This window comes from Lathamus discolor, chromosome 1 (genome assembly GCF_037157495.1).
Source record: "Lathamus discolor isolate bLatDis1 chromosome 1, bLatDis1.hap1, whole genome shotgun sequence".
NCBI classification, from domain to species: Eukaryota; Metazoa; Chordata; class Aves; order Psittaciformes; family Psittacidae; genus Lathamus; species Lathamus discolor.
The window spans coordinates 87,784,269-87,809,435 of NC_088884.1; the positions used below are offsets into that span (position 1 = coordinate 87,784,269).

The window sequence follows — 25,167 nt, forward strand, 5'->3', positions numbered from 1 at the left end:
TCAGGAGCAGTTGCAGCAAGACTTCAAATCACACGGATATGAAACTCCCAACAACCTGTATTCGTCTTGTTGCAGTTGGAGCCTCTAGAAATCTTGTAATCTTCCAAGCTTATTTCAGATTTCTTGTAGAGATTTCTGCTGGATTCTTTGGAACAGTCTGGCTCTTACAGAGAAATCTTCAGGAGGGTAATATGCCTCTTTACTCCTGCCTTGTCTGTGCCATCTTGTTTCTTGGAAGGACTTCTGAGAAAGTGGCAGCTGATCAACTAACAGCATCAGCTGTCTTGCAGTTCTGTAACCATCAGGTTGTTGGGTTTCTTTGGAAATTGTTGGTGGAGGGATGGGTGAGGAGGTGTCTTTGAAAGAACTTCTTTGAGTAGTCTTCAGCAGTGCTGACGGTATAATGCTGCGGAAAAGGCTGTGGGATTTACCAGGGATCAAAGAATTTTTTTTTCAGCAAGCTGAGCTAATTGCTTTCAGTGAGTCCCCAGGCAGTTCTGACAGTTGGGTGCTCCTTCTCCCATAAGGTCTTTTAAGTGCTGAGTCTCATGAAACTTAAACTTGTCCACCCTTTTTGCTCAGTTTCTTTCCTAAGCTTCCAATGGTGAACTTTGAATTGTTATGCTCACTGTATTTACTATGCTTAACAACTTGTCTTATTTCCCTTCATCTTCATATAGGAATTTGACTACTTCATGTTCCTTCCATACATAAAGGAAGCTGTTGACTGTAAGTACACGGAAATAAGAAGTGAGATGCAGGGAGAGTTTTCTGAAAACAAACATTAATTCCAGTTTGTAGACTATCATTTGTCCAGACAGCAGTTTCTCTTGAGTCAGCGGGTCTCAGTCTTACGGTCTTTTGACTTGCTTTTTGTGGGTCATTTTTTCAAATGCCTGCACTGAACATGAAAGTCCCGGTAAACAGTTATGTTTTGCTTGCAGGACATTTGCTTGTGTAGCACGAAATTTGCCCATTTACTTCTGTGAAGATGAATGTCCAGGTAAAAAGCTGCTGTCACTATTGAATTGCTATGGTGTTATTTCAGTCATGCCCTTTGAATAGGCAAAGTGGAAAATGCTGGAGAAATGCCACATTAAAATACATAATGTCAGAAGGGCAAATACTGGTTCTCACGTTATTGTAAAACTGAGGATTTAAGAGACCTAAACCAATAACTCAGCAATCATTTCTTCTCAAATAGTAGAAACAATGACCCAGATAATACATATTAGCATTACTCCATTAAAGGCAATGAATTTGTCTGGAGTTAGACCAGCTGAGTCTGGTACCAGGGGTACCAAATACTATTGTATTCACTATTGGACTATTTTATGGAGCAAGGGTTCTCAAAAATGCAATAATATTGAAATTTTACGCATCTGAACTCACATGCATAATTCCAGTTCATTGATTAATGATAGAATCACAGACTGGTTTGGGTTGGAAGGGACCTTAAATATCATCCAGTTCCAATCCCCCTGCCACCATTATACTATTCATCATAGTTCATCAAGTGAAATATAATAAATGTAATATAATAATAATTATAAAATAAGGCTTAATTTAAATATGACCTTTTTTTTGGTGAACTGTTCTGGTAAAAACACACATTTCTTAGACTAAGGCAAGTGTACTTGGGTGATGTGCAAAGTATTTTTTTTTTAATAAAAGAAGCAGTAAAATGTAGAGTAGACCTTGTCACATGGTTTGAATTTACCTGGCCCTTAGCCAGCAGCCATAGATTTGATTTGTCTACTGGTAGGTCACTGGAGACCATAGCATTTGTATTAAAATGCACTTAACTTTGTGAAAAGGCAGCACAAACAGGTAGTGTGATCAGGTACCAGTTTTAATAGAATTACCCTACAAAAGTTGAAGGGAAAACTGCTGTGTGCATCCACATGTCCTGTTTTGCTGTTCCTTCTAACATTTTTGCTTGATTTTTATTATACTTAAGCACACTGCCTACTCATAATTCTTCCAAAATGGAAAAAAGAAGACATTTTACTTCACCCTAATAAAAACTGAAATGTGTTGCAACAGAATTAGTCCATTTATTAGAAGAAGGTTTTAAGGAATCACTAAATGCAATTATTTAAACTAATTCCATAAAGGAAGAAGACCAAGATGCTGGAGACAATTCGTTAGCTTATACTTTTGACTTACTTCATTACATTTTGCATTGGAGGAACATACAACTGTAATAGAACACACAGAAGTAGACATTTTTGTTGGAGAAAATATGGTAATTGGTTAAAACAGACAAAAGCAAACATGAAATTCAATCCATTTTCCTTGCTTATAATGGACAGACACTTTAAACTCCTAACAGACAGTTTATGAGCAATACTCTTGCTGTGAAGTGATGGGCTGACAGTGAGAGGAGAGCTGGAACAAAGTCAAGAGGAAGATTTCTGGGTGTAGAAATGGGAGAGAGAAACACTAAGGGCTTGGGATTTTTCTTTTGCTAAACAACTGACTTAAATATTGAGAAGAGGCAGAGTGAGACATTTTGAATGTATTGTCACCTCAGTCCCTGGATGAGGATTTAAGTACCTAAGTACTAGGATTTAAGCTGAGCTCAACAAACTGAAATATACTGCTATGCCTCCAAGATGCTCATGTTGAAAATGTATGTGAGTTTTAATACATGGACAAGGTTTCATTTTTGTAGGTGTAAATAAAAGGAATCAAAGTAGATGGAATCAGAGAACATAATCTTTCACAGTGGGATTCCAGGACGTTGTTCTTATTGATGGGAAGAAAAGACTGTGTGGAGAGGGAAGGTGACAGCCCTTGGTGGCAGGCAAGCTTCCAGTACCTGTACTAGTACATACTTTCAGAGACAGGCCGGGGAGAGCAGGCATATGTCCATATATGTCCACAGGGATTCCACATCTCTGCTCCTGCTTCTGGGGTCTAGCAGAGAGTCCCAGGGCTCTTGGATGAGTGTCCTGGGACTGTGATCCAGTTGGATGCTGCCCTTGGCAGTTACTGGTATGGGTCAGCTCTAGCTTTGCATTTGCTCTTCGCTGCTTGGATTTCTTTGATCTTCTGTGTTACAGAAGATCAAGAAAAAAAAAAAAGATCAAAATGTGTGCATTAGAATAGTTTTATTGCACAAGCTGTGACTTGATCTTTGATTTTAAGTGGATGATTTCCCCTTTTACCCATGTTCCCCTCTGCCTTGCTATCCCAGGAATTAATTTCTGTTATTGAAGCAGAGCAATGTTGGCTGTTGTCCTTCTTAAGTCAGAGGCATTAAGTACGCAGAAGCAACATTCCCTTTTCTTTTTTGTAATCTCCTTTAACATATTGCCAATGTGAACACCATTTCCATCCGCTGACGCTTCCCTACTGCATGTTTCAATTTAGATAATGGGAAAGAAAACAAAGCAAGCAGACACTACTTTGAGCTGTCTAAAGGCAAAGGTGTTTCTGCCAGGCTTCAGTCACCCAAATACCATCCCTTTGGAATACTGATTTCCAGTTTAGATAGGATATGATGTTTCACTTGAAAGGACAACTAGAGAGACAGAGATTGGGAGGGGAGTAATCTAATGAGAAGAGGTGGCCAAAGAGGTTAGAAGTAGAGAAGATAAGAAAATGAGCAAGTCTAGAAAAACTTGGATGGAGTGCAGAGGGAAGAGTGTAGGAACCAAGAAAGGAAGCACAAGGATAACCTTGTGATGCAAGAAAGGAATGGGAAGGGAGAAGCATGGATGGGGAAACAGTAACTTCCCAATAGTAGAAGTGCTAGAAATGGTGTTTATATATGATCTCTTTCATTATGGTACTTCTCCCTCTGTTCTTATCACAGGCTTCTCTCGAGCTAAACCGTCTCCCCTTTCTGTGCTTTGGTGTATGTATGGTGAAGAATCTTCCACACCTAGCAAGCTTAATCTTTCACCTCGGAGTAAATCAGTGAGTAATCTCTTAAAAAAAAAATAAAATGCTCAGCACATGAGTTGTTTATTGGTATTTCTTATTTTGTCTGTGTCTTTAGTATTAGAAATCCTTCAGAGTTTTGATTTGGCTTTCTGTAAGAGCAGAAAAAGCAGGATTAAGCCTGCTAAAAGAAAGCAGAGGTATAAAAAAGGGAGTAACAGGCAGCCATTAGCCTTTAGGGGAGAGGAATTCCAGTAAGGAGCACTAAATTTCAGAATATTATAAAACCTTCCTTTAAATTGGAAAGTTCTAATTTTAAACTACTGAAGCTGATGAAGGTCTTGGCCTTGTCTTAGCTGATCAGCTCCTTAAGGGCTCTTCTTCATCATTACTGCCTGTGTCTTCATTAAATTAATGGATTCTGAAGGGAAACCTTAGAAAAATATCTTTTTAGATGTATTTATAGATAGATGGCATAATACTTTTCTAGAAACCAACTGATGATAATTAACAGATAACAGCAGCAGCAACATACTTCATTTTTACAGAGCAATAATTCATTTCAGGAGCAGTCAGAGTTTAAGGCTGATGATAGGATTATTATTGTGGAAGACAGAGGTGTCAGTTCTGTTATGCCTATTAGACTGGGAGTGAAATTCTTTGGTACTAACAGCAATCAAGACAGAGTTATTAATGTATTAATAGAGAAATAATATTTTCCTGTCTCCTTGCCCAGCTCTGTCCCTGGCAGTGGTTTCATGGGACCACCCAGGCTCTGAGATGATGACTGCAGCTGAAGTCTAAATTCAGCTCCAGAGCATAGCCAAGAGGAGCGAGAGTGACAGAGTGAGTTAAAAAATGAAAAAGCGATGAGATCTGAAGAGGCTACTGCTGTGTTGTATTCCTGGGATGCAGCCAGCAGGACATGGTTCAGATACTGAGGGACAAGGCGAGTGTGAACCTGGAGTTTATCTACCTGGTCTGGAAAGGATAAATACTTGATGGGATGCAATGATTATGTATAAAGTGATCAAGGCTTATTTCATCCTTCTTTCATCCTTTCATAGGTGATGAGAACAAAGACATACCTGATTGAGAGAGCAGAAGGGCAATGGGCTTTGAACAGATGCTGACTAAACATCTGTGGGATATTTAGGAGCTGACTTAAGCATCGTATCATAAAAGGAAGTGCTGAGGTTATGTTTTTTAATGGGCTGCATATTTAGGTGATTAATAACTACGCCTGTAACTTTCTGATGTGGAGAACAGTTCAATCTCAGCTGTAGGGAATGCCTGAGAGACTTGTGTGGTACATGGGTTGAAGGGTGGCTGCTGCCTGTGTCTGGAGTATTTAGTATTCAATTTTACCAGCAGCCAATATTAGTAGAGGACTAGGAAAATAAGTTATGTGATTCAGCTTGGCAAATGCTGAGTTTCTGTTAATCGAGTATACAAGTTGGTTAATGTAAGCGATTTTGTGTTATTAGTGGGATGAGAGTTACAGATGAGATATGTGGCATCTGCATACAGCTGCTGTAGGAGACACATAGAGATACCTCAGGATAGAAAGCCCTTTGCATGTGGCAAAACATTTATGTCATGTGTGGGACATAAGAACACATTAAACTTCATCACTTTTCCATCATCAGGCTTCGACCTGTTCTTACAAAGAGAAGCCACTGCTCTGCACAGGAGTTGGCTTGCAGCCCTACATTTTCTGGTTTGTGCATTTTTTGTGGGAAGAAAAATTCTGTGGGGCTGTCACTGCTTCCCTTTGTTCTGACCTGATGGGGGATTGGGACATCTCTTTTAAACGGGTAACTTAGGAGAAGAAATCATTGGTGGCCACAAAAAGGAGAGAAAATCAATGACTTTGTAAAGCAAAGAGGCAGGAGCAGCAAAGCTGCTTCAGCAGCTCTGTCCCTTGTTGCTCTTGTGTTGATTGTGGTGTCTTTGTCCTGTGAGTGGCTGGGGCAGCATCCCTTTGGTTTATGGTAATGTGAATACTACTTTACCAATGCTTGTGCAGTATAATTGACCTCAGTTGATTTGAAAAAATAGAACAAAACCAAACCCCAGAACAGATTGAAGTTTGCTGAATTGAGGCCATCAGAGTCACTATTACTGTGTGTCAGGAAATAGGAGTGTCTTGGAGGGGAAAAAGGGAATGGGAATTGCTCAAAGCATTGTTCTGTTAAATCTTGACAAGCAGTATCTGATCTAGTTTTGCAGAGCTAAGGCAAGGATTTCTGAAATAATCATGTCAGTGAGCATGGGGGGACCCCAAACCATAGTGTCAGTGAGAGCAGGCTGGAATCTATTCTTGGATGGTGTAAAATCAAAATTGACAGAAATGTCTCTCTCTTCTCTGAGTAGTTTAGTACATTAATATATAGCCCCAAGTGTATGTGATTGCAGGTGAACTTGTGGAAGAGTTACCTCAAGTTCGGTAGGAGAGTGAATCGTCAGACCTCATGAACACCATAATCCTTTACAGAAATAACTACAGCACTGCCAAGCTCCTTCTGCTGCTCTATCAGAGCCTCCAATTGTCTTGTGATTTCACACACTCTTACATATACAACCCTTTTATTCCTGAAAAATCAGAGCTGCTTCGTTAGTGGAAATTGTGGCAGTGTTGTGAAGGTTTTTGAGTGACATCCAATTTGAATGGCATGAATTTTTCATTAGATGTTCCATTCACCCAGGATTAAATTGCAGCTAAACACAATGTAGTATATCTCTAAGAGCAAGAAAGCCTTTTCCAGTTCAATGAGAATGAAGGAAGCCCACTATTGCATTTATAGTCCAGTCTTGCAGTAGTCAAATATTGCCATAAACAGACCCTGAGAAAAGTATCCCTGTATTTCACTCTTCAGCTATGATGGCACAGGAGCACCTAAACTCGTTCTGCCTTCTCTAATTTCTTTTGGCGTGGAGTTACTGGTATGATGTCTGTTTTAGTGGAATGTGAACGAAGTCAAATGTTGAAGACTTCAGAAGATCCTTCTCAAGATTCATAGATTATGCTGGAGGGGCTGTTCAGAGACTTTGAATATATTCACTTTTAACATTCTCAGTAGGAGTACTTTGGGAAATGTCAGTTGTCTCTGTCTAAATTTTTATTTTTCTGTGAACTTTTTCTTTTCACCTTTGTATTTAGATTCTTATGTTCTGAGTAAGTATCTCTGCCTTTTTCATATTTCACTCTGTTCCCTTGCAATTTTCTGTTCTTGTACTGCCTTCCTAGGGAAGTAGGAAAATTCAGGTGTTAATACTGGAATGATTTTTAGTGCTGCAGTTGCAGATTTTAAGCTTGCAGCTTTCCCTTGCTTTCCTCAAACTGAAGAAATGTGTGTGAGAGCAGTTGCATCAATTTTCTGTGTTGACCACAGGGCAAGCAATTATTTAACATATGAACAGTGGAACTGGGTCTTAACTTTTTTCATTAATCTAGTTGTAACCAAACTGGACAAGGTGCTGAGAGACTGACTCTAGTTGACCCTGCCCTTAGTTGGACTAGAGATCTCCAGGGGTTCCTTCTAGCCTCAGTTATGCTGTGATTTTGTGGTGATCTACTTTAGTACACAGCAGACAGTGAGAAGGTGGAATAAATGGAGCTTTCCAACCTATTACAATACTTCCGTCTTCTGAAACTGTTATTAAACCCCAGACTTCTCTGCCACAGACCTTCACAGAAGTCAGTATCTGATGCAAGCTTTTTCTTCCAAATACATCTCTCCTTAGCCAAGCCTTTCAAGATTTATTGTCAGTCAAATGTTTGGACAAATTCCTCCCTGAATGCTTTTGGTCAATACACATTCTTAATATATCCAGAGTAAAATCCAGTTGTATCATTTCAGCACAGCTCCCAATCATTCTAGTAGAAACATCCAGCAGACACAGATGACACTTTGACAGGATGTAAAAGAAATCTTCACCAGGACAATACTTAACCTTCTTCATTTGTTGTTCTCTTTTCCGTTGTATTAGTACAGGTTTTTCAGCTTGTTGTTTTAACAAATGCTCATTTTTTTCCTGAAGATTAATAAGATTTCTGTACAGCATATTTAAAATATTTTAAGATGGAAGGCATACAGATTCAACTTCATTAAAACAAGTTAGCCAAAAATGGAAAGTCTTCAGAGGCTTATTATAGTGAATTGTAGTGAGTAGAAGCATGAATTCTGTCTAACAGCTCAAACTACTTCAGTTGATCTGGAATTTTTCCCAAAACCTGCAGAATTTTAAGGACCAGCATCTGTCCAGATAAAATACAGAGTCTTGGCTCAACAGTCAATGCTGCTAATGAGTGCTGTGGTTTCAGGTTAAAGTAGTTTGGTTTCAGGTTCTTTAGAGTGCGCAGCACCTCTGTCAACATCAGAAGCACCGCTATAAGGCTGATCCAGCACTGCTTCTGAAGACCCCTTGCTCCTATTATGTTTGAGTTACTGTCCTGGGGTTGGCTGTAACAGTTATTTTTCTCCTTCTTAAGTAGCTGGTGCAGTGCTGTGTTTTTTTACTTCAGTCTAAGAGCAATGCTGATAACACACAGATGTTTTTAGTTGCTGCTAAGTAATGCTTACCCTGATCAAGGACTTTTCAGTCTTTCATGTTCTGCCAGTGAGGAGGGGCACAGGAAGCCAGGAGGAAGCAGAGACAGAACACCTGACCCAAACTAGCCAAAGGGGTGTTCCATACCACAGCACGTCATGCCTAGTATAGAAACTGCGAGGAGTCAACTGGAAGGCCCAGATCGCTGCTCGGGTAGGGCTGGGTATCCTCTGGCAGGTGGTGAGCAACTGTGTTTATAGTGGTGCAACTGTGGTGAGCATCACTTGTGTTTATAGTTTGGGTTTTTTTCCTTTCCCCTTTTAGTTTTATATACTCCCTCCTTGTTATTTATCTTATGATTGTTATTACTGGTGGTAGCAGTAGTGGTTTGTGTTATACCTTAGTTACCGGACTGCTCTTATCTCAACTCGTCGGAGTTACATTCTTTTGATTCTCCTCCCCATCCCTCTGGGAGTGGGGCAGGGGAAGTAAGGGAAGAGTGAGCAAATGGCTACATGGTTCTGAGTTACCAGCTGGGCTTAAACAGCGACAGTTCTGAAGTGCTGACATGAATTCTCATTCTTATTACTTGCAGGAAAGACATACTTAGCTTTCCAATGATGAAACAGGATTCACAGGTCCCGTTCTGTAAAGAAAAGTGTTTCTTAATATGTTCTTTGAGTGACTTCTTTGTAAGGACAAATAGATTGGGGAATTCTCCAGGAGAATGTAACATTGCTTTTAGAAATAAGGTAATAAGGTATTCAAAGGAATAAAAAAAAAGCTGAATTTAAATGAATTTAAATGCTTACTTACCTTGTCATGATTATATGCCCTATCCCTGGCAGTGTTCAAAGCCAGGTTGGACGGGGCTTGGAGCAACCTGGTCTAGTGGAAGGTGTCCCTGTCTGTGGCAGGGCTGTGGCAGGGACTTGGAACTGGATGAGCTTTAAGGTCACTTCCAACACAAACAATTTTAGGATTCTGTGATTCTGTAATACTCTTCACAGTAATCCAGATCGATTTGCTCCAGGATACACCATTCCATGAGAATAAAACAACAAATGGCTCATTAGATTAGCAGTGATCAGAAAATGTGGCTGTTCAATCTAGTTCATTCGAGAGGACAGAGTAAAAAAAAAGAATTTCATTAGGGATAGTTCAGCCTGGCTTTTCTGACTGCCCCTGGAGATATAGCACTTGCTGTGTTACTAACATCTTCAGCTTTAAGATGCAGTTATAAAATACATGAAACATTTCATATTCCTTCAGTAAATTGGCCTCCATAGAAACCGTCTCTCAGAAATCTTTAGTCTCATTACTCCTTTTGACAAAAAAACCCCCACTTCTCTACCTGCAATAATTTCGTACAGGTGAGAAGTGGGAATTAAAAGTTATATCCTAGCCTCTGCTGTGAACCATTCAGGATGATGAAAAGCCTAGAAATGAAAGTCCAAAGCAATCTGTGTTGTAATTTTGAATGTCATATCCCCGCTGTTCCTAGCACTAAGTTTTAGGTAAATGTTTCTGAAGAAAATATTCACTTTTTGTGAACTATCTAGATATTGTCTGCTTTAATTATAAAAGCATCAAGTGGCATTTCCTCCCCTATAAAATTCCCTAGCCTAGCCTAGCCAGATGTGGCAATAAGTCATGTAGCTGTAAATCAAACCAGTCCCTTCCTTCACAGCACTAAAACTGTGATTCTCAAATGCTCTTGGCTGTTGCATCGTCCCGTCCCGTCCCCCCCCCCCCCCCGAATTTGTTACAAGATGGTATGCAAACTTCCACAAGTGGAGGAAAGAACCTCCACTTCTTTCTCAGTATTTCTGACACCAATAAGCGATTATAATGGTGATGTGTTATATAACGATTATGGTGTTGCTCATTTGGAACTGGATTTGGAATGGTGCCCTGGAACCAATTCCCAATGTACTGTAACCATGCCCCTGGCCATATGCATTAGTCCTCTGGAACCTCCTTCCTTGCAGAATTAGCTAGCCTTTTTCTCCTCTGTTTTATGACATTTTACAGAGTGCATACATTGATGACATCCATCTGTTGATTTATTGTGATTCTGAGATCAGTAAAGAGCTGCATATAAAAGCTAGAAATGAAACTAATCCTTTTGAAACCAGGCGCCCATTTGCAAAGTCAAGTGACTTTCCATGTAGAACTGTTGCATAGAGCACTTGTTCAATTCAAAATTGAACACGGAAGCTGCGTGTCTCATTTTCTGGAGAAAGAAGTTATCTTTACTACTTGACAAGTCAGATTTGCTCATTCTGTGCAGAACATTAAGCAGCAAGTTTCTTGCTGCTGCTTCGTACTTTCTTTCCTTTGTGGTGGAAATAGAAGACCTCTTGTTCTGGTATGGACTGATGAATTCATTTTACAGTGGAAGGTTTAACTGGTATCATTGCATCCCATTGCGGTTTATTTCTTTGTGGCATTCTGCATGTTTTGTTCTTCTACTCTGCAAATGTTACTGGTTTGTGTTTCACTTTGACTTGATGTAGGAATGGTTTCACTATGTATTACTCAGGTCGTTTGGACACTGCCTTGGTAAAAGGGGTACAACTACAGATCATCTTATTGCTTTTTCTAACCCCATCTTCTGCCCTTTCCAGGGTAATTGAGTCAGTTGCATGTGTACTTTTGCAGACTGAGCACCCACCTCTTCTATTGCCTTTTGCTTATTCTGGATTCTGCCCCTCTCCGAGATGACTTGGATCCAGGAACAAACCAGCCAGAGCATGGAATGTGAAACTCAAACTGAATAAAAAGGTGGGTGCAATTTCTCCATAACAATGTAATATCTGTCCCAAGTTTAATGGGGTTAAAGTGATGTGAAATTGTGTCAGTAAGATCAGAATGCAGTTTTAAACATTTCGAGTTGAGCTTATTTTAAGTGGCTTTTATAAAGTCTTTAAACAAGTCCCTTTTTACTAGTGCAGTTGCTTGACAAAACTTCGACACGTTAAAGCTAGCTAGAAAAGCCAAGCCAAGGTTTGTTGCGTTTGCTGTAACTACTGTTCTATACAGAAGCTATGTTTGTTAAACCGTAACGAATTGATGGAGGGATTTCTTCAATTATATCTCATACTGGAAATGCTGTCCTAGAAAATGGTTGTTTCTTCAAGGGATTGAATCAAGTGATGTACAGAAATATGGGAAGGAACAAACATGCCCTGTCATAATGTCTTTAGATTACTGTGTTTGAATGTAGCATGATGCAAAGTAAGTTAAATAGCATCATCTTTCCATGAAAAAAGCTGTTTGAAGCTGATAATTAGAGTGCCTTTGAGAAAGCAAAGTCCATTCCTTATAGAATAAATACTTTACAAACTAGGAATTTCTCTTTATCTTATGCAAAACTGTTTTAAATTAAATCTCTTTCCAATTTGTATTGTTAACAATAATTATATTTAGCTAGGGTCAGGGTTTGGACAATGCATTCCCAGCCTTTGGGTTTATTAGCTGGCTCCAGGACCAAACCACAATGTCAAGAAGCCCAAGGATGATTCATATTTACTCTGTGTTGGGAATATTTTCAGCTGTGCTACTCCTTCCCACTGCAGTCTCAGCAGTGTGGCCATTGGATAAATGATTCTCCATTATGTGATTTGCCTTATTTGCTGAAGCTTTGCTTTCCAAACAGAAGCATCCACTGAAAATGCAGAGCCTTCATTTAAGACTACATTCTTTGGAACAAGCCACTTCCCAGTTCCAAGTAGTAAACCACAGTTGAAACAGTAACAGAAAGATGGTATACACAGCAGGGATCCTATCTGAGAGGAACATCTGGATTTGTTAGTATGAGCAATCAAAGTGTTGATTTTTAGAGCAGAATTTTCTCTGTGTTTGGCGTTTTAGTCACCCTGTGTATGTCATTCATCCCACTAATTGTAGTGGGATGTCCAGGCAGAGCAGGGAAGTATGGTAACAGAGATGGAATCTGTCGAGGGATTCAAAAGGCCCTTTGCAAGTGTAGTTATCTCTGTATCATAGAATGGTTTGTGTTGGAAGGGGCCTTAAAGCTTATCCAGTTCTAACCCCCTGCCATGGGCAGGGACACCTTCCACTAGACCAGGTTGCTCCAAGCCCTGTCCAACCTGGCCTTGAACACTGCCAGGGATGGGGCAGCCCCAACTCCCTGTCATGCACCACCCCAAAGAAGCCACAGAAGTGCTGCTTCTACTGTTGATGTCCTCAGTTCTCCCTGAGACCTGCGCCGTTAGTCCTTTGTCAGTAGTTGCAGAGAATGAGCTGCCTGTGAGTTTCTGGAAATGTAACTTGACCTGGATGTAATTTGCTTTTATTAAGTGGCCTTTCTACATGAGCTTTCAATAACTGTTCTCAAAAAAAATGGAAAAAACATCAAGTGTTAATTTTCCCTACTGACAAGACACCTTTCTGGAGGAAGAGGAGTTGGAAAAAACAGACATGGAGTGTGATTTGGGCTCCTATGCAAACTACCTGACCCTGGGTGAAATTCTTTAATCTGTGTACGTTTAATTCTATTTTCCTTCTTTTCATGTGTTTTGCCAGCCAATTTTGCGGGATTATCTCTTGTTGTATGTTTAAATTGGTACCTTGCACATGAGAGGTATAGTCTTGGCCAGCAGCTGTAGCCACAATGCACATGAGGCTGAATAATTGTGTATCACTTCACTTAGATGTGGTTAAATGTCAGTTCATGGATCTTTGATATGCTAAAGTAGATTTCTGATGAACATGAGTTAATTGCCTCCTTTTTGTCTTGGAGCTTTTATGTGTTGGGGAGTCATAGAACCATAGAATCATGCAGAGAATCTTATTCCTTTCCCAAAACATGGTAAGAGGTAGGCATTGTTTGAGAATCTTCATTTAGATCTGGTTCATTGTAGCATTCCCCAGCCCCCATCAAGGTTTTAGCTCAGTCTTTTCTTACAAAGCTAACCTTCATTTCCTGCTGTCTAATGAAGTAAGAGCAAAAAGTTCACATATTACACTTTCCTGGGGAGCTGGTTTCACGGTAGCTTGACAGCCAACATCAACAGTGAGGTAGTAAAGAACTGGTGTTTCTGTCTAGGCTGTGGTGGCCTGCTGAGATAGCACATGCCTGGGACTGGATAAAAACCCCAATGGGAAAACCAAACCTGCACATAGACCACTAGATGAATGACCAAATGGCATTTTTCTTCTCCTCTTCAGGATCTGGAAGCAGCCTACATTTCTATGTCAAGATGGGGAAAGAATGGGAAAGCACATCGTGGCTCCAAAAAAAAAAAAAAAAAAAAAGAAGCATTTTAATTTGTTTAAATAGCAGAAACAAAAACCTCAGTCTTGGATCCTAAGTTAATTTCTTGGTCAGATTCAGGCTGTTGCCCTGAAACTGATGGTTGTCTGGGAGAACTGAGACCAGACATTCACGCAAGCAATGCATGTGAGGGAGCCTTTTTGGTTTTGTTAAGGATATTGATAGGTTGTGCATGTGCGTGCAGTAAAAAAATCAAATTGTTTTCTCTCTTAAAAGGCCTTGATTTCTCCCATGAAAAAGTGAGCTTATTGGATAGATTGGAGCTGACAAAACTGAGTGTGGCTTGGCTTTGCTATCTGGAGAAGTAACTCCAATCAGGATTTCAGAATCAAGGGCGAAAACCAGGAAGAAATCTTCATAGCAGCATTCTATTAGGAGGCTTCCACTGGTGGTGGTGGTGGTTGGTTTTTTTCTGAGATACACTACATCTTCAGTCTGTCTGCTAAAAGTACTATGTATTCTCCCAGGGAAGAAAGCATCAGGACAAACCTTCAGGAAAGTAATGAGAAAGTTCAAGTCTCCCAACTTCTGTTAAGACTTCAGTGCTTGAATTCCTTATGGCTCTTGGATCTTTTCATAAGCAAGATCTGGCCTCATTGCACTGCTGGGGTAATGCAAGAAGGCCCAAACCCACACACATAGTGCATGAAAGCAGTTGTTCTTGTCTTGCACCAGCAGAACCTGATGCGCAGGTTTTGTGAAAATGATAGTTTGTTGGGTGCTAAATACAGAAGAAATGTGAGGGAAGGCGAAGTCATGGGTATCATCCTGTAGAGTCGTTTATGGGGTGTGAGAGGTAGACATGTAGAGTTGCTCCTCTTCATCAGTCATCTCCCCCAGAAGTGAACAGCTAAATGAAGTGGACAGTGGTTTCTCTTATCTATTATTCAGCTACACAGACAAAACACAACTGTTCAGGAGAAAAGCAGCACATGCCTCACCAGGTAGCAGACACTCTAGCTCATTTTTCAGCTAATTCCTGCGCTCTTCCCCTAAGCACTTGAAAGCAAAAAATCCCAAATGATAGATTTCTTCAGAGGTGACCAGTAATTCAGCTATTTTCTTGATGATTTTGGAGGAAAAGCAGACTTCTCATTGTAATTCTTGCAAGGGAGATAAATCAATTTGATATAGTAAACCAAGATCGTGGTTTTCTGTATTCCCATTATAAATGACACTGTACAGTCAGGGCATACAGTGAGGGATATTACTGAATACTAAAGTATCTTTAAAATTAGCAGTGTGCTCCTGAATCCAGGTAGGGGCCTTCTAAAACCTGTGTCTGCATTTACATTAGGCAACCACACCATTTTTCATTCAGCAGCATTCTTAAAGAAGGTTGTTCTGTTGCTCAGAGAAGAGATTAAACTAAATCTGTAAGTAAAATTTATATATATATATATATATATGTAAAAAGTAGGGCTGCAGGAAGATTTCAGCGTAGTGTTCCCCTTGAAGCCAACTCCTTATCCATGAGATGCAGCCATAGGCTGGAAGATAAACACAGGTATCACAACCACAGGAAACCTAGGCTCATCAGTTGTGCTGTACATGAGTTTATCATGAAATGTGCAGCTCTGTGAGCACCACAGGCCTAGTGTTCTAACAGATTTGTGCCCCACTGATGTCTCATTTTGGAGGCTAAGAAGATAATGCTTGAATTCAACCTTTTTCCATGTACATGACATTTTTAGGCCACCTTTCCCTGAGAGGCTGATGTTGCAGGTTTTCATTTAGGACACTTTTTCTGCATGATATTCATCTGCTTTAATAACTCCAATTTAAAAAGACAGAAAGAATATCCAGAAAATAATTCTGTATGTTTGTGTTGTGTCCAGGTTTAATACCCAAGCAAGAGCCCACATGAGTGTGAAATACAGTGGAAAAGAGGACTGGGAAATGGAATGAAGGATTCATGTTGGCAGTGGTGTACGGAAAGAGATTAATAGGAATGTAAAAACAGCCACCCTTAATGGGAGACAGAGACCTCTCTGATCCAAAATAACGAGCAGAAGTGAGTTTCTTCCTTAGAAGCTGTTGAAGGCAAAAATCATTAACTTGGACAACTGCTGGCACTCTGGGACTTCAGTACATTTGTTGTGAAGTTTTCCAGTCACTGGGACATACTGGAAAAATATTTTCCTAGATATTAATATTGTCCTTGTAAAATATATTCCTAGACCAAGTAAGTATTCATTTAAGAGGACTTTAGCAAGTCTGTAAGTCTGTGTTTTTATTAAAAATCCAAACAAATTCCTTTTTTCTATAGTGGCAGATGATGGGCGAAATGTGAATCTGCAAGAGCAGGAGAGGCCTAGGCTCTGCTGTAATAGTTCCAGAAGAACATGCCTTGTGTTGTGTTCTGACTGCAGGAAAGCTACATACTTTAAAAAGAGATTTTTTTGCTCATCTTACCAGTAAGACCAAGAATGATGAGTGTCCTTTAATAAGGTGTTGCACCACCAGCAGAAGATTTTCCGGAGTGTTAGCATGGGCTCTGCCTTTAACTCTCTAAGAAGTCATCTTTCCTGACGTACTTCTTTTCATTTGGTGCTTTTCCTTTTGTCTCTCCTTTTTGCAGCAGCATCGTTCATTTTAGGGTGCTGCAGACCTGTTACCCTTTGGTGTACTACCCCTTGGTGCAGTCAGATACTCACCTGGTAGCAAGTTGTCTCCTAAGGAGACATTGATGGAGTATCTCTGAGTATCTCAGTATCTCTGAGGATCTCTCCTCTGTATCATTGTAGAAAAAACAGGAATGTTTTAGAATAGGTAGAGTGGAATTAACCTCAGTCACTACATGGATATTTGGAAGAGGAACCTGCAGTAGCATGGTACGTAACCGATGACCTGCTGACTTATGCAGGGTGGGCAGTTACAGTTCTCAGGCCAGCTGGATGCAAACAGAGGTGCAGGTGGATCACATCAGTGAGAGTTTAGAGAGAAAACATGTGAGGATGCCCAGCTGGGGCTAGAGAAGGGCTGTGAATAATATTATAGCACAAATAAAAACGAGAATAAAACATCATGATGCTGTCAGCACTTAACAGCAATCAAGAGTCGAGCCCAAATCCAGGGAAGTTACTAGCCTTATGATGCCTGCTGGGGTCCTTGGTCTGGGCCCACCAGGCGCACTCAACTTTGCTTCTAACAACTAGGTAGCTGTCACTTACCTTTCAACCATTTTGAAATGCAAAATACAAATATATATTTGTATATAAAAATACAAATACCTTATTGGAAAAATGCAATTGTAAGTCCAGAATATTTCAGCATATTTTCAGCCCTGGTTTCTTGTTTTTTTCCTGTGGCTAGATGAAGGGATAGTGTTTCTGCACACTGTCAGAGGGTTGGTTTTTTTTAATGTTCATCACTTATGATGAAGCCAAACCTCGTTTCTTTTGGATCTGGACTGACAGCAGAGTAATTGCTGCAGCTGAATAGATCAACTATGTGAAATGCAGGTGGAGCCTGAACATGTCAGAGCAAGCAGTGCTGTCTAGTCCTCTGCACAAGGAAGGAACCACAACCTCTCTTCCAAACTGCTCAGATGTATTTGCCTACTGGAAGAGCTGAGCAGAGAGAGGAAAATCAGTGTTCTTAACAAGTGGGGAGTTGGGGTGCTTCTCCAGGAAGATTTAAGGTACAATTAAATTTCACATGGAGCTTCCCGTGCTGGTGTTTCATACAGTAATGTGTAAAATACAGAAAGGTGGCTTGGTAGGCAATACAGAGCAACCACTAAATCAGTTCACATGTGTAACACCAGACAGCCTTCAGGGCTGTGATTCCTGACTTCTAGCAGCTCCTGCTGGGGTGATCCGAAGGAGTTCCTATTTATTGCTTTCCACTTTGCCAGAAGCGAGCTGTCCCCCTCTGATAAGGGGCAAAGGCAACTGAGGAAGCTGACTTTTAAATCATCATCACATGCCTTGGCATAGCTATGATTTAGAGCTTCTTGATGTAGAGACCGGGTGGTATAGAAAAGCTAAAACATTAAGGCATCAGATCCTTTTGGAGATAAGCAGCTCTAAATAGTCTTTGGGCAATCTTCTCAAGAGCCAGCATCTAAAGTAACCAGGAAAATGTTTATTTCTTGTTATTTCCAGCATTCAACTCAGCAAGTAGCACCTTTTGCGTGGGCATGTCAAACTGCATGTGCACCATCTTTTTACACTAGCACAAGGTGCATTTATGTATCAGCCAGCCATTCACAGATTCAATTTGCTATACAGGGGTTGGCTGAGGAAGCTGTATATGCAGTTGCAAGCTTGTCTGCATGTAAGAAGTTTTTTAAACGTTTACCTCTTCATACCTTTACAGAATCTAGTTTATGTAAAATGAAATGCTATCCTGAACCACTTGTTGGTACTAGTTAGAACTACACAAAATACAATTAAACCACAGACTGTATATACTTCATTCATATTTCATTATAGTCTCAGCGTAGGAAAGCTTTTCTATAAACCTGGTCTAATGCTTGAAAACTTTTTCAGTGACCTGAGGTGATGAGGTGGTTTTGCTGTTTAAATCATATGAAATACATAGTTGTAAAAAAAAAAAATTGACAAAATCCTGCACTTTTTATTATAAGGATTTAATGTACAGCAAAACATAAAAGAAGATGCAATTGCCAGCCCGGAAGAGTTTGAGAAACAGGATAAAAAGTACTCAGAATGACCAGAAAGTGCTGAAATTTCCAGTTGTATTTTAATATTCTACGTATTTGCATTTTAGGCTTTCCACCTACAAGGTATAAATACCCAGGTTGTAAAATATGAAGCTAAAGTTCAGGAAGTATTTTGATTTTTATTAAGGAAAACTGAAAGTTTATGTCTGTATTTCTTCTGGGTCCATTTGAAACACCCTGTCCTGTGTCACTTGCCCATACTGGGAATGACTGAAAGGCACGTGATTTGCTTTTTGGTACACATGAAGTTTTAGAGCAGCTTCTTCTGTCATTTTTCCGGTGCAGATCCCTGGTCTGAGGCAGAAGGATGTATCAGGTAGGAGGGCTCTATCCCACAGAGGTGGTGACTTCTCTTGCTTTGCCTGGCTGACCAAGTATCTAACCTTGCCTCCTGACAGGTGAAATGAAATATTTATCTGTTCCGTGCTTCCTCCTTCCCATACCTGGTTGGCTGTGCCCCTTTCGCTCCTTGCTCCTTTCTTATATTACATCTTGTCTTTTTTTGCAGTGCCCTTGCTTAGCTAATCTTGAACCCAGTCTCATTCAGCAGAGTTTGCTCTGGTGCTGTTACATAGGAAGAACCAGACTGAAGAGCTGTGATTTGACTGATGTGTCAGTGGTTTGTGTAATGGTAAGTGAAGAGGATCAGCTGATGTCCTGGTGCTGGCAGAATTAAAGAGTATTTCCACTTAAAATGTCTGGGAAAATACTGGAACAATATCTGTATGTTTTGTTGTATTTTTTCCAGTAACTGTGTAAAAGTCTGTAATTTATATTGTTTCTTTGTCCCCCCCTCCGTGTTCATAGGTTAGTTTTGTTTCAATTGAACGAATGGAAACACAGCAAAGATAAAAAACTATTCCCCTAAATGAAGGAAACTGTTGAGAGACCTCAAGCATTTGTTCACTGCAGCAGTATTTGCTCTGTTCTGAACGTGGACTCAGTGAGCTGTGAGCTGCCACTTTTACTTTGTCTGGTGTATTGAATTCCCTCTTCCTCCTGTGCTGAATTCCAAGTTCCAGTTGAGCTTAGAATGAAGCCCATGAAAAGACTGTGATATCGAGTGTCTCTTCCAACAAAGCAGCAAGGGAGCAAATAGCAAATAATTGAATAGAAAATGGATTATGTTTCATGCTGCATGGCACTCAAGAGGAATCATTAGATGAGAGCTTTCCCAAGGCACTTTATATTGAATAGTGGTTGGCTAAGCCCTTTTGTTCCTGTAAGATTTTACATACATGTTTTCTTCAAGTTGCAGTTCTTTGCTAATAAGAATCTAAGTTTACAAATTCTAATTATTTGGGGTTTTTAATAAAGGACATTGTACCATTGCTATGGACCTAAGGGAAGGGTGGGTGTATGATGGTGGCCGTGAGCAAAATGAATGGGTGCTAGCAGTTACTGATGGTTTAAATTTGTCTTGAAGTCTATTAGATGATGAATTTTCCCTTAGATGATGAGCATTCATCTGAGGCTGAATGCTGCACTTGAGTTTTAGGCCTTCTCCTGTCACTTGTCCTGAAGCCAACACTGAACAGGAGGCTGAAGGTAGACACAGGGAAAGCTAAGGTTTCAGATTAATGTTGGAAACTGTGAAGTGAGGAATTTGCTTTAATCATATTTGCTTCATTATTACTTGAAGTCCATTGAAACCAGCAGAATGCTTGGGCCCCTATGAGCTTATCGTTGTTCCTGTTCCTCTGCAACTGCTGAATTCACTCAGCTGAAGCTGATAAATCCACACAGGTATCACAGTTCCTACAAAGGAAGCACAACTTGAGATTTGAGAAAGTACGCAACTGTACACAACTTGAGATTTGAGAAAGAGTCTTTTCCAGTCAAAGGGCAAGCTGCTGTCAGTGTGCTCACAAGCAGACATGTAACAGCAACCTGCAGGAAGTCAGGGTTGATGAGTTCCAGTGCTCAGGCAGTTGCATTTCTTCCCATTCTTCTCTCCTGCTTTTCTCAGCAGAGTGGAGAAATGAGAACATTAGAAAGCAACAAACATCTGAGGCTAGAGCTACATTTAAAAGTGAGATCTCTCATTTCTAGTTATTGTAGTAGCTCTATGAATTTAAACTGAACTTAAATGAAACTGCTAGGAAGAAAGGCAGATAAAGCCTATTAAGTGATTAGCTTAATGTGCAAGCCTCTGACAGGAAAGTGACAATGGTATGCTGGTTAGAAATTGCCAAATGTCCTGTGATTTCATTTGAGGAATATATAAGGTTTGAGTCTCTGTTCATACATATTTTTCAATATATTTTCATGTATATATATATATCTATATATATATGTATATATCTATGCATACCTGTGTGTTGCTACCAACTTGAGGTGGATTTTCAGATATCATCCTGCACCTTGTTGCAAACAGATCGGGATGTAAATTAAATCAACCCAGAACAGACCTAAAATAATACCTATTTAGTCTTCTAATCCTTTTTTTAAGCGCAGATAAAAACATTGAGCTGTCCTGGGGATTCCTGGGTAAGCATGCGAGAGAGAAAATACCAGTATTGCAGCCCTTGTGCAATAGCACAGCTCTGGAGGATAATGACAAACTCTATCATACACCAAAAAGAAACTTGCATCGTAGCCTCCTTTAAGTTTGCTGGCATTCATATACTTAAGCTGAACATATCCATTCATATTACAGTCCCATGGAGGTCTCCCTTTTCTTCCTTCCTCTTTGGTGCATAGGGTTGGAACTTGGTGCTCCTTCTTTTGTTAAAACTGCCTAGAAATAGAGCAGAAGTACTGGATTCTAAGCTAGGGAGTGTGCTTCACATGTGAGCCTCTGGCTGCCACTGCCACCAGAGTAGGTGTTCTTGCTGGTGGGCTGGTGGGATGCTGCAGCAAATCACAAAGGTTTTAGAAATCACCACTCTTCTTCCCACAGCCCTGCCCTTCCTCAGCCTGGCAGCTGGGAAAGCTTTCTCAATAGACACTGGCTTTGGTTTTTAAATCATCCTTTTAAATCATGGCTATTGGCCACTAGCAGAGGAAGGTACTGGGTTAGATGGATGTTTGGGCTGATGCATTGCGCTGTTCTCAAGTCGCTGTTTTCTGTGTCTGGCTGCATGTTGGATCACACCACCATCACCGGGTCAATGAATAGTGTTTGTTTTGTGTTTCTGTTTTGTGACATCTCTCAACAGACATGAGGTTTGAAAAATGAAGTTTTTCAGGGAGCTCTGCTCTTCCTAGGAACCCAGAGCAGATCTCACCTTCCTCTGAGCTTGGTATATGCTTGGAATTCCTGAGTGAAAAAATATTCATTGGCTAGAGGTTTGAAAGCAGAAGACCAATGATGAAGGAAGAGGTTTATCTTCTAAAAAGCTGCTTTGCCATCTCACTTAAGCATTTCCTTGGCTTAAATGCCAGTAAAAACAGTGGAAGTCCTTTGCTTTAAATCTGTCCAGTCCTTCCCTATGACACACTTTATCACCACTTGGTCCGTATTCGATTTACTCTCTATGCTAAATAAATACATCAGAAACAAATAGCTGTGGTAGTTTCCCCTGTTAAACAGTACACAAATTATTGCTTCCTCTTGCAACCCCCTTCTTTTCCGTTTCCCAGAAACAGCAAGCAGCTACATTGAATGGGTTTTTACACAAGGTTATTTTACAGGTCAGGAGGTTAGCTTACTTTTGTCTTTTTACTTCAGCTGTTTCAGAAGAAATCCTGTGTGTGTTCCTCTGAATTGTAAAGGCTGGTAAGAAAGAGAAGCCTAAGTCATCCATTAATCCACAGGCAGAGTACTATTCAAGCAGCTGCAGTAAAAGCTCTCACATGGTGCCCTGGAAATAACCCCAGCCTTGACGTGGTAAGCTGACCCTAGGTAAGGTCAGAAGCTCAGTTCTCATTTTCATTTAAGCTTCTGTTTTTTAAACAGTATTTGGGGTTGTCCCTTATGGTTATGCTGTTCTCTTAAAGCAAATGTATCCTCAGAGAGAAAGAGAGAAAGAGAGAAGTCCAGACTAGCAGAGTTTTATCTGCTAAGCATTGCCGCTCTCTCATCTCACTTTACTGTTCTTTTGGTTTAAATATTTAATGACCATAACCCCATGTGAGAGCAGCAAGTGGTATCAGGATTTTAGCTTAAGCTCCTTTTCAGAGACAAAGCACTGGTTTTAATTCCTTCTGGAAATGGAAGTATTTGGAATTGTCCCAGCAAATTCAAGGCACAGTGGTAATACTTGCCTGCTTGTAAACTTCTTTATGAAGCGTGTGAATCAGAATGATCTGTGTACACAAAGGAAGAGATGGAAGCTCCTGGATGGGGTTTTCAGGAGGGCATAAAAAAGCTGGGTCTCTCTAGCCATCCTGATGGCCTGAATGCTAACTGAGTATGACACTTAAATGAGCCTTAGGTCAAACCTCTTTCAACTTTGAAAATCCAGTCTGTGGTAGCCTTTCATGTGCCTTGGGGTCAGCATGCAGTGCAGAACATGCACCTGGAGGAGAGCAATGGGTTTCTGCATAAAACTGCCTATTTAGGCAAAATACGGTTGATAGTGATAGTTAGGCTGTGACTTCACCATCTGGTCTAAATTAAGCAAGCATAAAAGCAATGATGATGCCACAGGTAGCAGTTTTTCTTGTTACAAGCCCATCTATATAAGGGCTAGGGATGGAAATCCCAAAACTCAACCAGCAGTGTAGCCAGTACATGTGGCTTAAGGCCTGATACTACTACAAATAGACCATTAAGGTAGGCAGTAGATACGAACACTGACTCCGTACCTAAATAATTATGATTCCAAAAGGATTAAAAAAGTTTCAGAAAGAACTGTTGGAGAATAAAGCTCTCTAACATCTTATTTCTCTGAACTTGAGCAGTCTTATCCAAGTATCTGTAGTAACAATAGTGCCAGCAGTGTTACAGCCTCCAAGTGAGGCTTTCCAAATAAAAAATTGCCTATTTCCAATTTAGTCACATCTGGTCCATGCTAAAAGTAGAGGCTTAGTAATGTCTTCTGTCAATTGGAAGAGTTAAGAAAGAAGTGAGTATGTAGGTGCGTATTTGCAACATATGCATGATGCAGGCAGTGTTCTCCTATGTGAATCCAATTGAACGGGTCAGTATCCGTTAGATTTACCAAAAGCACTTTGTACTGTAGCTCTGGTATGTTTCTTTGTGACATGTAACACCCCAGAGAAGGGTGAGATTTTTCCTTCCTTAAATTAGCATTGCCCATCCTAACTGTGGAGGTGTTCAATAGAAGGTTTAAAACTGACTTCTTTATTGGTACTGGCATAATGTAGTGCAAGGCTGATAAGTAGGGAATGGGATACAGCCTGCAGCTTCCCGTGTTCCTGGTTAACATGGCCTTGGAGCCATCAGCAGCTTAAAGGAGCAATGGTGCCTCTGGGGTTTTAACTAGTCATCATTAAAATGCTTACAGAATGGCCTGCTGGCAACTACCCTCAAGCTGTGGTTTCTGTTATTGTGACGTGGAATGTCCTTTGTAATAGACTGAAGGAAACCGAAGTGACAAAAACTACTGACATGATCGATTTGAGGTAGTTTGTGCAGTAACGAGATAACATCATAAATAGCCTGTTGGAGTGGCACCTTCAAACTGGAGCTGACCCAGACTTTCTCACTGGCTTGCCTAAGGAAGATTATTGATTTTTACATTCTATTTTTCGTTTCTGTGGTGCAGTTTTTGTCTTTCCTGGTTTTAGGGACTCAAGCTGGGGTAGTTGATTTTCATTCTGTTGGAGAGGTAAGGGAAGGAAGCCTTCAGTATGCAACTTCCCCTCTCCTTATGGAAACTCTTCAGTTTTTGCATGCATCAATGGCAGAAAAGGAGTCAGAATGCTAAAAAAAATGTTCACTTCTCTCTGCAGTCACCCACCTCCCCAGGAATTTCTCTAAGAATGTGACTAAACCAAAGCACTTGTTAAGAAGTTACAAAGGAGAAGTGTCAAGGTGGGGAAGCCAGCGGGATGTCTGCATGCAACAGGGTAAGATGCTGATCAGCTTCAGACTGTATTCTATTTAACCCTGCAGCTTTATGGTTTACTATGTATCAAGCTGCTTCATGGGGGCACAGCCTTTATGAGAGGGCTTTACAGTCTCTTTGTATCTCTGTATTTAATCAGACCTCCTGATACCTTCCTGTTCTCTGTCCCTTCTCCCCTCACCCCAAGTTTAGCTTATACCTGCTTATATACCAATAATTAATTCCCTGTTCTTTCCTGTAATTGTTTTAAGTGCTGTCTTTGCAGAATGTGACTGATGACCTCTGCGGAAGAACTCTGGTGTTCTGCTGTATTCACAGATGTCATGTTGGGCAATACTTGGCTGCAGAAGTGATAAAAGTCTGTGCCTAAACAGTTACCTTCGGACATTAGCAGTGCTGCAACATTTGTCATATTTCCCTTACTCATGCCATTCATTGGTTCTGAAGCCCTGGGAATTACTGAAATCCGGTTCCTCAGGTCCAGTTGGCTGCCCTAACATGAAGGTTTATTTTGACAATGCCAAAAATTCAAACATGCTGTCACACTTGAGCTTGCAATAAATGCTATGAAAAAAACTGCCCTTCTGCGGTCCTTTGAGTCACAGCAGCTCTCCCACTTTGCATTACTGGGAGATTACCCCTTCAAAGAGAACTGGGCAGCATGTTCTGCCATCCTTGAGTCCTGGGATTGACTGATTCACAGGGAAAGATACTGCTCTGCCTAGTCAATGGCATCTAAAAGGGGAAATTGA

General features: G+C 40.4%; 1 long non-coding RNA gene across 5 annotated transcripts; it reads left to right on the forward strand.

The window, feature by feature from the left end:
* The first annotated feature begins 404 nt into the window (after window positions 1-404).
* LOC136007246 (uncharacterized) lies at window positions 405-25,167 on the forward strand. 5 transcript variants are annotated; one of them, XR_010609548.1, is made up of 9 exons: window positions 405-729; window positions 945-1,003; window positions 3,824-3,927; window positions 4,628-4,737; window positions 11,110-11,232; window positions 18,946-19,068; window positions 22,111-22,284; window positions 24,300-24,416; window positions 24,681-25,167. It is a non-coding gene; the product is annotated as an uncharacterized LOC136007246 (long non-coding RNA). The 5 variants fall into 5 exon arrangements; XR_010609552.1 differs by having other exon boundaries at window positions 22,111-22,269; XR_010609549.1 differs by lacking the exon at window positions 4,628-4,737.